Source organism: Dendropsophus ebraccatus, chromosome 10 (genome assembly GCF_027789765.1).
Source record: "Dendropsophus ebraccatus isolate aDenEbr1 chromosome 10, aDenEbr1.pat, whole genome shotgun sequence".
Lineage (NCBI taxonomy): Eukaryota > Metazoa > Chordata > Amphibia > Anura > Hylidae > Dendropsophus > Dendropsophus ebraccatus.
This window is the reverse complement of record NC_091463.1, coordinates 47,152,069-47,166,854: the sequence shown is the minus strand read 5'-3', so window position 1 is coordinate 47,166,854 and position 14,786 is coordinate 47,152,069. Positions and strand designations below refer to the sequence as shown.

Sequence of the window (14,786 nt, the reverse complement as noted above, 5' to 3'; positions counted from 1 at the left end):
GTCTGTATGTAATGTCCTGGATGTATTTGTGAGCAACTACTAAGCTTCAATTTCACTGTAACTCGCATTGCCCCTCCTGTTGCAGTAAAGCTATATCCAGTTCCTTTAGTTCTGCCTCTTTGTGGTGTCAACCCTAAGTGAGGCACCTTATTAAGGACAACTGCCACATACAGAACTGACCCTGGGACTTGACGTGCTGCAGACCATTACACATAGGGCACATATTCCTCCTGCTAAGCATTTTGGAAGGATTTGATAGGTGAGCAGAAGTGAGCTATGCGGGAACGTTGTTGAAAAACCCAGAGTAGAGGCGAGCCTTTGAAGTTAATACACAATGAGCACTCTGTGTTTTAATTTTTAGTTCTGATTACATTGGATGCAGCTTACGCCATAAGAAATGAAGTACTATACACAGAGCAGAGGCCTCAGTAATGGATGACATACATGTGCTCAACCAAATTATACACCATCACCAAATACAAAGCAGCAATGTTTACATGGTATTCATGGTAACAGAATAGCTAACAATAAGCAGCGATTATTGTAGAAGTTCATGTCCCATATTACAGTTACATAAAAGTATAGGTATGAAATGACCTGGAAATAGAGTCCTCGCCATGGATTCCGCTCGGAATTTCTGCCTCTTTTCCTCATTGTGAACGTACCCTAAGTAGGTAAGCACACACCATTATTGCCCTTAAAACACTGCATATATGTTATTTTGTATCTTTTTTGCTGATACATTGCTCTAATTAAGTTATACTACTTTGTAATCTAACTTTATAAAAAAAAATGTAGTGTATTTTATTTATATGTAGACTTCTGGTGCCTGGCAGCAGTAAGTGACAACACAGCCCCCTCTGCTGCCACCGATGTTTGTATTGGGAACTGTAGGGCGCTAAGCCCTGCAATTCCCCATCCCCTGCTCTGTTCTAGCTATGCCACATAGCACAATGCAGAGCAGGTTCCTCTTCTCCCTGTGTACTGTATATTCTTATATATAGTACACAGAGGGTAGGCTGCCCTACATAATTGCTGTTTCTGACAGCCTCTATATTAGAATACAGTACATGGGGGAACAGGACCCTGCTACCACTGTGTGGCAGCGCTAGAACAGAGCAGGGGGATCGGGAATTGCAGTGCTTAGAGCCCTGCCGCTTCTGACACAAACGGTGGCAGCAGAAGAGGCTGTGTTGCCCATTACTTGTGCCAGGCATCAGAAAACTATATGTAAATAAAATAATAAATAAAGTTATATTACGAAGTGTGTACAAAGTCTCTAGAGTACCCAAATAAAGAACACTAGGCAGAATATTTGTGGAAAGGGTTAAAGAAGTCACTACTACATAGTCATTGGTTTATGGTAGGCATATATCAACAAGATTTTAGCTAATGACTGTAATTTCATTATAGCATGAAAGGAGCTCATGGTACATTAAGCACTGTCAAACATCTGAGAACATGTGGTATATATGGATTAAAGCCTAAGGAATGAAGGAGTCTCCAGCCAAAGAGAGGCAGGTGAGGTGGGTGTGCAAAAGCAATTGTCATCATACAATAAATGAAATAATTTATGCTGAGAATGCATCTAGAGTGTTACACCTGAAGCTGAACAATGAATTGAAATAAATAACATCTATGAAGGGTCATTTACATTTAAAATATATGGGATTTACATTGACATTACCTTGCAAAATCTCTCACCGAAACAGTACTGCCAATCAAATAAACGAGTTGGAGAAAGAAGCACCATAATTTGTCTGTGCCACTGTATAGAGTGGGTTTATAATGGGTTGTTCCCATTTTCCTGTTTATTAGGTGACAAAGGGTTTCTCTTTTACAACGGACATATTTAGAAAATTGGACTGTACTACTAAACTTAACTGCTAAATTGTTCTTTTCCTATAGATTTATACCAATTTATAATGTGAATGAAGTTGCATTATTGCATTATTACTACATTGTGGTCATAAATAGTGCCTCGCTGTGACTTTGAAAAGTTACTGCAAAGACTGCAACATGACCACGTTGTGTCAAGAAACCTTCATAGGTCTGCACTATACAAAACCGCCTAAAAGTATGTTTCCTAGGACCCCGAGGACATAACTGAGGAATTTATTCATGTTTGTTTAACAAAATCCATATGTTAATGAGGAGGTTTGGTGCACTGGGGGTGGGACTACTACCCTCATTGCACCGATACGCCTCGACTGGCTGGCCCGCCCCTCCTTAATAATGTTTATCTGGTGCTCTGCAGTGACAAGTATCGGACCTCACTACAAAGCGCCATCTCAATATTATTTAGAAAGGGCAGATTCGCCAGACTATCACTCCATGTGATAAAGACAACAATAAGCTGAAGAAATGATCATCAGCTTATTGTTCTCTTCCAACATGTTGATAAATCATCAGCCATTGACCATGCATCGCTATGTGTAATAGTGATGCATGGGCGACGGCTGATGACTGTGTTAAAATTAATAAACATTATACATTCCTGACCACGCTCTCCGGTGTTCTCTAAGCTTCTGCCTGCTCCCCACAGCCACCGCTGAAACTTCAGAGCCGATATTGGAAGTGACAGGCCGTTCAGTCAATCACCGGGCGAGACAGTGTTTATGTCTATGTTTTGTTTTTTTTTTGGGGGGGGGGGGCGCCGCACTACCCCTTTAGGAGACTCTATCAGTAGTTATCTATCCATGCTGTGTATAAGCAGTCAACTGTCAATCAGCAGCTGGAGGGCAGGGGGAGGGATGTGACAAGAATCTTATTCTCCTGCATATTAGAGGAATGGCTGAACAGAATAATGTAAGTAATACATTAATCTAAATCTGTCACTAGTTTATTCTGCCCTCATTTAAGGTAACCAAAACTAGTAACAGATTCACTTTAAGTTCCAGTGGCGGCTGCGGGGAGAAGCTTGGAGAACAGGGAGCGTGGTCAGGTATGTGTAACATTTATTATTTTACACTTAAGGCAAGGGCTACATGGATATCAGTTACAATGTCTGTGCAGCCATAACTGCACAATGGTCAAGCCGTGTGATGGCTCTGTAAGCAAGCGCCGATCTAGCAGATAGGCATTTGCTTATCCCTAATTTCAGGTTAGGCATCGGGCCATGTAATAGGGGCTTAACACTATACAATATTAGGTTGAACATATGATGGACATTTTTCTTTTTCGGCCTTACAAAAATAAAAAAGAAGACATTCACATAACAAATCTGTTTTTTCTACATCTGTATTCCTGACATTTCCATGTACTGGTATCACAATTTGTGAGGCACAAAGCAAAACATTATTGCTCCTTAAAAATTACCTTTAATTGTAGAAGTAATTGTAGGGCGCACCCAGACCGATTCTTCTGTTCTTTCTTAGAAGTTGAATGTCAGACTCTGTTTGACTATAGACATTCTTCTACAGGCGAGGAAAAACAATGTCTACTGTAAAATAGATTCATTGATGTCATGTAATGACTAATAGGAAAATGATTTCAATACTTGTAGGTACTCATTACTTTATAAGAGGTTACATATGACTGCAGATTATTACTATATGCAATTGTATAAACAATTAGTGATCAATGGGATCAAGTACATTACTGAAGTATAAATCTGACATTTAGTGCCAGTACTATGATGCTATCTTAGTTATTTGACATTTAGCTCATATCAATAATTATACTATATAATACTTAAAGTGTAAAAATTTACTTAAAATGAAAGAAGAAGATGAAGTAAAGTTAAGGAATAATATTAAACTGCCAAGGTATTATGACACCACAGAATCCAGACACAAGGATTCAGCATCCATATGGCGCAAAAGTTAGGAACCTTTATTTCAAGTTCTTTAACCCTTTCATGACCATTGGTCATTGATGCATCAATGCCCGGGTCATTTTTGAACTTCAGCTTATGGGATCATAATGATCCCATAAGCTAAAGTCCTAAAGTCCCTAGCTCTACCCCCTCTCCTCTGTCCCCTGACGTAGTTCGAAGCTTGTAACAGCGGAAGAGAGAGAGGAGAGGGGGCATAGCTCATGCCCACGCGCCGGCCTTTACCTCCCTTTCCCACCGGCCTCCATAGCCAGGTAACCGGAAGCCTGAGGCTTCTGGTTTCCATGGCTACCATTGGGGCTTTGCAATCATATTGCCCTATAAATGCTGTGGTTGTACTGACTACAGGATCTATAGGGTTAACTGTCAGCACCGGAGCCTGACAGTTGCGGCAGGTCCCCGTCTGTCACTGACAGCCGGGACCCGTTGCGGATGACATGGGCACAGCTTCTGTGCCTGTGTCCTCCAGTATCGATAATTAACATAACTGCAGCATCAGGCATAGGCTGTGCAGTGTAGGGAGAGGGTTAAATAGTACACTGTGCAGTCATTAAAAATGCTACCTCCTTTAGCCAATGTGTTTCCATTGCATCACACACTCCTAGGATTACTCTACAAAATCTCTCTACAAAAGAACCTCAAAACGATGAGGAACACTTTTTTTTCTACATGTTCTATTGGGGTGTCATGCCCATACCTGTTAGGACCTTGGTGCAGTCCTCGGCTTGCGGTTTACAGCCAGAGTGTTGCGGTTTACAGCCAGAGTGTTAGAAGCAATGGAGGGCTGTTAAGAGCAGTGCCTGCCCCCAGAGTGCTGATCTGCCCCCAGCCAGGCCACCCCTTTCTAATGATATTGAATGGAGGGGGTTAGTCAGATCGGCGATATGGGGGCGGACAGTACTTCTAATGGTCTCACCACCAGACACCATCATCCTGTAATGAAATTAGATAGTATAGATAAAGTATAGATAAGTATAGATAAATAGTAGTAGTGTAGTAATACAAATGTCAGATGTTTTGTTCCAATGACTCTTGTCAACATGATATACATAGAGGTAAGACATAATTTGTGCACAGATGGAGAAAACTGTACCACAGCCATATTGCATGTTATTATAGTGTGGGGATCTCTAGTAGGGGGTAGCGTGGAATGGAGCAGTCCTTATGCCAATTTAACTCCAACTTGGCTTTATTGTGGCATATAAAAGTTTAGGCAGAGACAAAATGTGGTCACACTGTGCAAAACAGGATACAAAACAAATACCTGCCGGACTGGACTCTAACCAAACACAGGTCTCACCTTAAGGCCCTATTCCACGGAACGATTATCGGCCGCTACGGACGATAATCGTCCCTTGGAATAGAGTGCAATGATCAGCCGACATCGTTCATGTCGGCTGATCGTTGCAGTCTCTTGTTTTTCAACATGTTGAAAAACAAGCGACTGATATAGCAGCGATCTGCTGCCGTCCCTCCGTTGAATAGGAGCGTCGGCAGCAGACGCTGCTATATCCTGTGGGCTGCCCGGACGATCAGCGATCACCCGGGCAGCCCCCCCGCAGCTCCCCGCCACCCCTCCCGCACTCACCCGCTCGCTGCAGCCGCGTCGAATAGCGGCGGCAGCGAGCGGGGAACGAGGAGCAAACGAGCGCTGAGAGCGCTCGTTTGCTCCTCTAAATGACCCGTGAAATAGGCCCATTACTCAACAGAAATAGCTCACAGCAGTGTCTGACCAGGTCAGTGGCCTCCAGGCTCTCAGCAACATTCAGCCTTCTGAGCTGCCTTTTCTATGGTAGTAATCACTTTAGGATTAAACTGGAGCACAAGATATGAACTAGAGTAGGAAAGAAATGGCAGGTCCCACTACCAAACCTATCTGGCATTTCAATAAAATCCAGGCCCAGAAATACTAAGCAACAGTTCAGCAGCATAGCTCTGCTAAACCTAATAGCTTTCCTGGAATTTACCATCTAGCTAGCAGCCTGGGTAAGATGTACACCCCCTCCAGTATACTTCCAGTCACATGTCAACAATAGATTTTAGCTGATATGATAGGAAGTAAATGTAACCCCCCCCCAAAAAAAAGAAAAGAAATCATATATATATATATAATATACACTCACCGGCCACTTTATTAGGTACACCTGTCCAACTGCACGTTACCACTTAATTTCTAATCAGCCAATCACATGGCGGCAACTCAGTGCATTTAGGCATGTAGACATGGTCAAGACAATCTCCTGCAGTTCAAACCGAGCATCAGTATGGGGAAGAAAGGTGATTTGAGCACCTTTGAACGTGGCATGGTTGTTGGTGCCAGAAGGGCTGGTCTGAGTATTTCAGAAACTGCTGATCTACTGGGATTTTCACGCACAACCATCTCTAGGGTTTACAGAGAATGGTCCGAAAAAGAAAAAACATCCAGTGAGCGGCAGTTCCGTGGGCGGAAATGCCTTGTTGATGCCAGAGGTCAAAGGAAAATGGGCAGACTGGTTCAAGCTAAAAGAAAGAAAACAGTGACTCAAATAGCCAACCGTTACAACCAAGGTAGGCAGAAGAGCATCTCTGAACACACAGTACGTCGAACTTTGAGGCAGATGGGCTACAGCAGCAGAAGACCACACCGGGTGCCACTCCTTTCAGCTAAGAACAGGAAACTGAGGCTACAATTTGCACAAGCTCATCGAAATTGGACAGTAGAAGATTGGAAAAACGTTGCCTGGTCTGAGGAGTCTCGATTTCTGCTGCGACATTCGGATGGTAGGGTCATAATTTGACGTCAACAACATGAAAGCATGGATCCATCCTGCCTTGTATCAACGGTTCAGGCTGGTGGTGGTGGTGTCATGGTGTGGGGAATATTTTCTTGGCACTCTTTGGGCCCCTTGGTACCAATTGAGCATCGTTGCAACGCCACAGCCTACCTAAGTATTGTTGCTGACCATGTCCATCCCTTTATGACCACAATGTACCCAACATCTGATGGCTACTTTCAGCAGGATAATGCGCCATGTCATAAAGCTAGAATCATCTCAGACTGGTTTCTTGAACATGACAATGAGTTCACTTTTTCTCAAATGGCCTCCACAGTCACCAGATCTCAATCCAATAGAGCATCTTTGGGATGTGGTGGAACGGGAGATTCGCATCATGGATGTGCAGCCGACAAATCTGCGGCAACTGTGTGATGCCATCATGTCAATATGGACCAAAATCTCTGAGGAATGCTTCCAGCACCTTGTTGTATCTATGCCAGGAAGAATTGAGGCAGTTCTGAAGGCAAAAGGGGGTCCAACCCGTTACTAGCATGGTGTACCTAATAAAGTGGCCGGTGAGTGTATATATATATATATATATATATATATATATATATATATATATATATATATAACATACACACACACAGCGTGGAAAATAAATATTTGATTAAAAAAAATTCCTGAAAATAACATTAGTTGATTTTTTAATAATTATTTAGCATTTTACTGCATGAAATAAGTGTTTGATACAATAGAAAAACAGAACATAAAATTTGCTTTAGAACCCTTTTTTTTGCAATTATATAGGTCAGACGTTTTTTGTTGTTTTTCACCAAGTTTGCATACATTGCAGCAGGGATTTTGTACCACTCCTCCATACAGATCTCCAGATCTTTCAGGTTTCGGGGCTGTGGCTGGTCAACATTAAGTTTCAGCTCCTACCAAAGATTTATCATTGGGTTCGGGTCTGAAGACAAGCTAGGGGGTCTGGAGTGGCTAGGCGACATCTTAGTTGCCCTGGCTGTACGTTTCAGGTCATCGTCATGCTTGAAAACCCAGTCATGATCCATTTTCAATGCTTTTACTGAGGGGAGGAAGTTATTGGCCAAGATCTTTGTGATTTATGGCCTCATCCATTTTCCCTTTAATAAAGTGCAGTTGTCCTGTCACCTTTGCCAAAAAGCACCCTCAAAGTATGGTGTTTCCATCTTCATGCTTCAAGGTTGGTACTTGTCGTTCTTCTTGTTTTAAACAGAAGTGGAGTTGATACCAAACTAACAAAAAACTAACAGGTTTGCAATAGAGATGTAGGTCCACAGGTGCTCAGGCCAGGACAAAGTTCGCTGTTTGGATGAACTCTAGGAACCTTAGCAGGAACACAGACCTCATAAACTGCCACGTAGGAACCCCCATCTTGAGATAAGGAAGGCCACCAGCAATTATGAGAAATCAATCTCTTTGTGGCAGCTCTGGGATGTCCGTGCGGTGGATTCCACTTGTCATTCCTGTCAAGTATGCAAAACAAGAGTCCGTGGAGTCTCGGTTGCCAGTCTCAAAATACGGGCTAGCCAGATATGTCTAGCCTGTTGCCACAGGGTGCCTCCATGATGGGGAGAGCACCACACCCCCCTGATAAATAGCCCCTTAAGTCCCAGTCGGTTGTGAGTATTGGAACACAAAGAGGGAAATACCAGGGTGGCCCCTTTTTGTCAATGTCTAACTCAAGATACGAGTATTGCAATCATGACAAGGGCTTGCCAAGGCAGGCCTCCATCCACAGACAGCCGTTTTGGGGTATTTGCCCCTCGTCAGTGTGGAGTAGGATTCTGGCTAGTTGGGGCAATAACAAATCAACCAACAAAACACAGTAATCACTGAACTTAAGGAAAACAGTGAAGAAAAATCCAATGAAGTACTTAATCAAGAGTCTCCACTGATGCCCCCAAAAATTTAAATATGCAAAACAAGAGTCCGTGGAGTCTCGGTTGCGAGTCTCAAAACACAGGCTAGCCAGATATCTCTAGCCTGTTGCCACGGGGTGCCTCCATGATGGGGAGAGCACCACACCCCCCTGATAAATAGCCCCTTAAGTCCCACTCGGTTGCGAGTATTGGAACACAAAGAGGGAAATAGCAGGGTGGCCCCTTTTTGTCAATGTCTAACTCAAGATACGAGTATTGCAATCATGACAAGGGCATTCCTGTCAAGCCTGTCTTATTGCTTCAATGGAATTTCTCAAATGTGCCTCTGCTCTCCGCTCAAAGAATGAATAATCTTAAAAACGATTGCTTTTATATAGATGTAATAAAACTAAGTAATACTCTCCCCTAAATGAACTGGATTGGTGAGGGTAAATTATTGTACAATATAAATATGGCTAAATCAGACTTATCATCACGTTACAACTGTTAGGGAAAAGAGATTAGTAGTGTATGGCAGATTCAATAAAACATATGACATGGATTGGCGCACTTCTCCTATACCGCTGACAGATATACAATACAGCCAGAGTATCGGAGTAAAAAAATGTACACAGCTCTCACAATATAGCAGAAATCTATTCAACAGACTTAAGGTGAGTAGATAGATACAAACAATATCTAAAACACTTACTGGTGCAATGCTACTTACTAGTTAGTATATATATGGTATATAATAAATGTCGTACTACAGATTAGTTATACGTTAGTGCAGTAAGCCAGTCACATTCCACTCATGTAGATCCTGTCTGAAGCATGTCACACTGTCCCAACAAGGGCATTCCCATCCATTGAATAAAAAATATCTAGTGTCACCCTAGCTAATCACAAGCATAATGTAATGAAAAAATATAATTAGATGATGATAACTTATCCATCTCGAATAGAATTTGATTTACTGTCTCTACATGTTTCGCCTTTCTTTCAAGATTTTAAAGGTTTTTCAGGAGACAAGAAGTTTTAATAAAAAATAGACCTATAAGAGCTATCTGATAACCTCCAGCTTCCACCATAGTGATCCAGCAAATACATGGATAAGCGTGTGCATGCTCAGAATTAAATGGCCGGCATACGTGCACAAACTCCAATCGAAACACCCCAGGTCTTAACTGTATACTTCCCTGAAGTTATACATCACTGTTCCCTATACATACACAAAGCTAATCATGTAGTAAACAATGATATCAACGGAGAAGTGCTCTTACCCAGCTGCAGTGTCTTTCATCAGGATTGGGTTGGCGACATTCAACAGACACCAGGAGTGAGAATCTTTATTTGGATGACGCATTTCAAAGGTGGACAACCTTCATCCTCAGATCCTATCAGTAACAAAGACTACTGACACTTTTACAGTCTTCCTAAAACATGGATCAGTGAACTGAAAGAATAATGTGCACCATTTTAGGTGCTGGGCCTGTCAGGAGGAGAGAGTAGTCAGTCTGTGTCCAGTACAGGAATGTCAGACCACAAATCAGAATGCAATAGGAAAAACATGGGTCAATACCAGGAGAACAACAAAGCCACAAAATCCACAAGCTATTTCTTCATGTCTGATGCCTGTGTTTGAGTCAAGTGGCATTCTAGGGCCAGATATTGATTATTTCTTAGGCTGTGTTCACACACAGCCTTAGAATGAAATGGGCGATCAAGGTAAAATAGTATAATAAACCTCATGTGTGAACATAGCTTTAAAACTTTGGAATCATGGTAATACATTTTGAGTTTTATTGCTCTCAAACAAAAAAAATGAAAGAATAAAATAAATGTTTAAATTCTGCTTTCCATCCACTTTAATTTCTTTAACACACAAGGGTGAATAGATGTCCCAAATGGCATTTGGAATACTTTAGAAGTGCATTTTGTAAAATGCTAAAATAGAGGCTCTTAAAATCCACTTCAGAACTGAATTGGTCCCTAAAAAAATTGGAATACATGCTTGATGTATTGTCTGAAATTTACCACAATCATGAAGTACAATATGTCACAAAGAACGATCTCAGAATCACTTAAAGAGATACCCAGGGAATTTAAAAAACAAATCAACTGGAGTCAAAAAGTTATACAAATTTGTAAACTAGTTCTGAAGTCCAGTGCTCTCTGCTGTGGATGGAATTGTCCAAGGCGGGAGAGGTTCTCTATGGTGATTTTCTACTCCTCTGGACAGTTTCTGTCACAGACAAAAGTGGCAGCATAGAGCACTGTTTCAGACTGGAAAGAAAACCTCACTTCCTGTAGGGCATACAGGAGCTAATAACTACGGGAAGACGAGATTTTTAAATATAAGTAATTTACAAATCTATATAACTTTCTGACACCAGTTGATTTTCTGACACCAGATTACTCCTTTAAATTGGTAAATGGTCATTACAAGATAATAACACATTATTCATGTCAGATTTCAAATATTTGGCTCAGGCCTTAGGTTCAAATCTGGCAGTGACAATAAGGGCTTACATTGGCTATCTTATGAAACCAATGTGAGGACATCAATAAAAAGAGTGTGAGATAAAAGTGTCTGGTTTGTCCATAGGAACCAGCCAGAGCTCAGATATCATTTTACCAGAGCTTATAAGGATATGAAAGCTGAGCTGCAATTGGTTATTTTTTTATTTTTGTTTGTCGTTTTATTTATTTGCCCATGGCCATCCTATTAGTATATGCCATTTATGCCTATGAGTAAGAAATGGATGTGTCTGCTCCGACACCCAATTTAAACAATAAAGTGATAGAGCACTGTGCCACTTTCACTCTATTTTCTCAGGCCGCATGGTCACCATTGACTACAACATTATTGCTAAATGTGCATAGCTTTGGTTGTACTCAGTCCTAGTCACGTGTGGGTTGTTTTCTGGTGCAGTACTTTGCGGTCACTAGTTCAGTTTGTCTGGCATGGAGTGTGATGTGGAACATTCTGCTCCCTGGTAGGATCTTTGGCTTGATCCCTAGTGTGCTAAATGATCTTATATTTCATGGTGTTCCTTTGAAGGTCTTATAATTATGCCTTTAGGTTCTGTGGAAAATGCTTGTAATTCCTGTAAAGGGGAGGGGTATCTGTTAAACATGATCCCTGATGTCCAGTGGTTAATTGCAAACGTCAGCTTTGTAATCAGATATACAGTTGTGCTCAAAAGTTAACATACCCAGGCAGAATTTTTGCTTTCTTGTCCTTTTTTTCCCCCAGAGAATATGAATGGCAATACGAAAACTTTTTTTCCCACTCATGGTTAGTGGTTGGGTGAAGCTATTTATTGTCAGACTTCTGTGTTTTCTCTTTCTAAATTATAATGACAACCAAAAACATCCAAATGACCCTAATCAAAAGTTTACATACTCCAGTTCTTGATACCGTATACCTCAGTTCTTTATACTGTATATTGCCCCTGTAACATCAATGAGGTTTTTTATTTTCTCAGACGGTAAAGCTGCCCAATTTTATTGGCAAAAAAGCCTCCTAATTCTGGGCTGTCTTGCATGAACTGTGCACCTGAGATTTCGCCAGAGTGGCTCAATGATAGGAGACTGAGATGGTCACTCCAGAACCTTCACTTTATTCTGCTGTAGCCAATGACAGATTGACTTGATGTTTTGGATCATTGTCATGTTGGAATGTCCAAGTACGCCCTATGCGCAGCTTCCGGGCTGATGAGCTCAAATTTGCCTACAGTATTTGCAGATAATGTGGTGCTTTCATCTTTCCTTCAACCTTGACCAAGTTTCCTGTGCTTTTGTAGCTCACACATCTCCAAAACATCAGTGATCCACCTCTGTACTTTATAGAATTAATGGTGTTCCTTCATCAGAGGCTTTGTTGACACCTCTCCAATGTAATGTTTATGGTTGTGGCCAGAAAGTTCGATTTTGGTCTCATCACTCCAAATGCCTTTTTTCCAGAAGTCTTGAGGCTTGTCTCTGTGCTGTTTGGCATATTGCAGAAGAGATACTTTGTGGCATTTGTGCAGTAATGGCGTTCTTCTGGCGAATCAACCATGCAGACCACTTTACTTCAAGTGCCTCCTTATTGTGCATCCTGAAACACCCACACTGCTAGATTTCAAAGAGTCCTGTATTTTAGCTGATGTTATATGTGGATTTTCTTTGCATCCCAAACAATTTTCCTGGCAGTTATGGATAAATTTTTGTTAATTTGTGTCAACTTCTGTGCATGTTATCAGATCAAAATCACCAGTGTATGTGAACTTTTGATCAGGGTCATTTGGATGTTTTTCTCTCCTCCTAGCACTGTATATACCCCCTTCCCTGTATATACCTTTTTCACAGTGCAGAATCCCCCCTCCCATTCCCTCCTCCCAGCACTGTATATACCACCTTTTTATATATACCTTCTCCAACATTGCAGAATCCCCCTTTCCTAGTCCCAGCAGTGTATATATCCCCTCCCCAGCCCTGTATATACCTTCTCTAAAGTGCAGAGACCCAGGGCCGGATTAAGGTTGTTGGAGGCCCCGGGCGACAATTTTGTGTGGGGCCCCTCATTAACGATTTTCGAGCCGTGTAATAGGCTAAGTAAATGAGCGCTGATCAAGTAGATCAGCGCTTATTTACATTATTGATTGTGCAGACATTGGCTTATCTAATAGGACCCTATCTCAGCCTGTGCATCTGGGGGGAAATTTTGCTAAGAATAAGCAGTGTGGGTATTATGGCTGAGAGCAGTATTGCCCAACCTTTTTTTTTTTTTACCTCAGAGCATCCCTACCGGAAAAAGTTCTACAAAATACAAAAAAAAACATAATTCAGTGACTCACAGGTGACGTCTTTTTTGATCTGAGGCGTCACTTTCCTTTTCCCCTCCATCTGTCCTGGACCAACATGATGATTTCTTGCAGCTACAATTCTTCTCTTCAGAACCTGCCAGACAAACATCTCAGACTCAGCACTTTTCCAGCAACTTCCTTCCCATTTTCCCCACCCATAAGGTTCCAAACAGTAGTAATTCCGCTTTTTGGTGTCATGTCTAGTAAAGTCAGTAGGTACAGTATGTGGGTTGTCCCTTGTATGTAGGGTCCCCTGCTGTGTCCCCAAATAATAATAATGTCGGTGCTGTGCCCTATATAGTAATAATGTCCCCTGCTGTGCCCCCAAATAATATTAATGTCGGTGCTGTGCCCCATATAGTAATAATGTCCCCTGCTGTGTCCCCAAATAATAATAATGTTGGTGCTGTGCCCCATATATTAATAATGTCTCCTGCTGTGCCCTCTCATTGAGTAATAATACCCCCTGCTGCCCCCATGAAGTAATAATGCCCCCTGCTGTGCCCCGATATAGTAATAATGCCTCCTGATTTGCCTTCTATATACAAATAATGTCCTTGCTGTGCCCCCATATAGTAATAATGTCCCCTGCTGTGCCCGCTCAAATAGTAATAATACCCCCTGCTGTGCCCCCATAGTAATAATGCCTCCTGCTGTGCCCTCCATATAGTAATAATGTCCTTGCTGTGCCCCCATATAGTAATAATGCCTCCTGCTTTGTCCCCAATATTGTAATAATATCCTTGCTGTGCCCCCATATAGTAATGTCTCCTGCTGTGCCCCATATAATAAAAATAACTGTTGTAGTTATGCCCCTAGTATTGTAGTCAACCCCTCCACTGCCAGGATGCCCTTAGTTCTGTAGTTAACCACTCTACTGCCAGGACAATACTAGGGGGCATTCTGGCAGTGGAAGGGTTAACTACAATACTAGAGGCATCCTGGGGGGTATCCCACTCCACTGTATCCCCCTCCAGGATGCCCCTAGCATTGTAGTTATCCCCCCCAGGATACCCCTAGTATGGTAGTTATCCCCCCCCCCCCACAGGATGCCCCTAGTATGGTAGTTATCCCCCCCAGGATGCCCCTAGTATGGTAGTTATCCCCCCCAGGATGCCACTAGGGGACCCCCAAATAAATGCATCTGGTCTGTGCTAAGTAAAAAAAATAATAAACGTCCCTCTTACCTGTCCTACGTTCCAACGCTGTAAGGCCTCTTCATCTTCTTGCAGTCCCTGACGGAGCGTGCGCCACTCTGCCACACAGGAGGCCCCAGAGATTAGGGCTCCCTCACCTGCTTCTCCTGCATGTGGCTTAACCTGTCTGGTTCAGCCACATGCAGGAGAAGCAGATGAGGGAGCTCTGATCTCCGGGGCCTCCTGTGTGGCAGAGCAGCGCACATCTTCTCCTGCGGGCTGCGTGATGACGTCATTTCATA

General features: G+C 42.3%; 2 long non-coding RNA genes across 2 annotated transcripts in view; both read right to left on the bottom strand.

Moving 5' to 3' along the window:
* Positions 1 to 1,692: 1,692 nt before the first annotated feature.
* On the bottom strand, positions 1,693 to 4,582 carry LOC138765650 (uncharacterized). The gene is made up of 3 exons (XR_011358615.1): positions 4,533 to 4,582; positions 3,319 to 3,416; positions 1,693 to 1,807 (listed from the first exon to the last, which is right to left on the bottom strand). It is a non-coding gene; the product is annotated as an uncharacterized lncRNA (long non-coding RNA).
* Positions 4,583 to 4,584: 2 nt separating this feature from the next.
* The window catches only part of LOC138765649 (uncharacterized), a 59,562-nt gene continuing 49,360 nt past the window's right edge, over positions 4,585 to 14,786 (bottom strand). Inside the window, exon 3 of the long non-coding RNA XR_011358613.1 lies at positions 4,585 to 4,768. This is a non-coding gene — a long non-coding RNA (uncharacterized lncRNA). The remainder of the gene's footprint in view (positions 4,769 to 14,786) is intronic.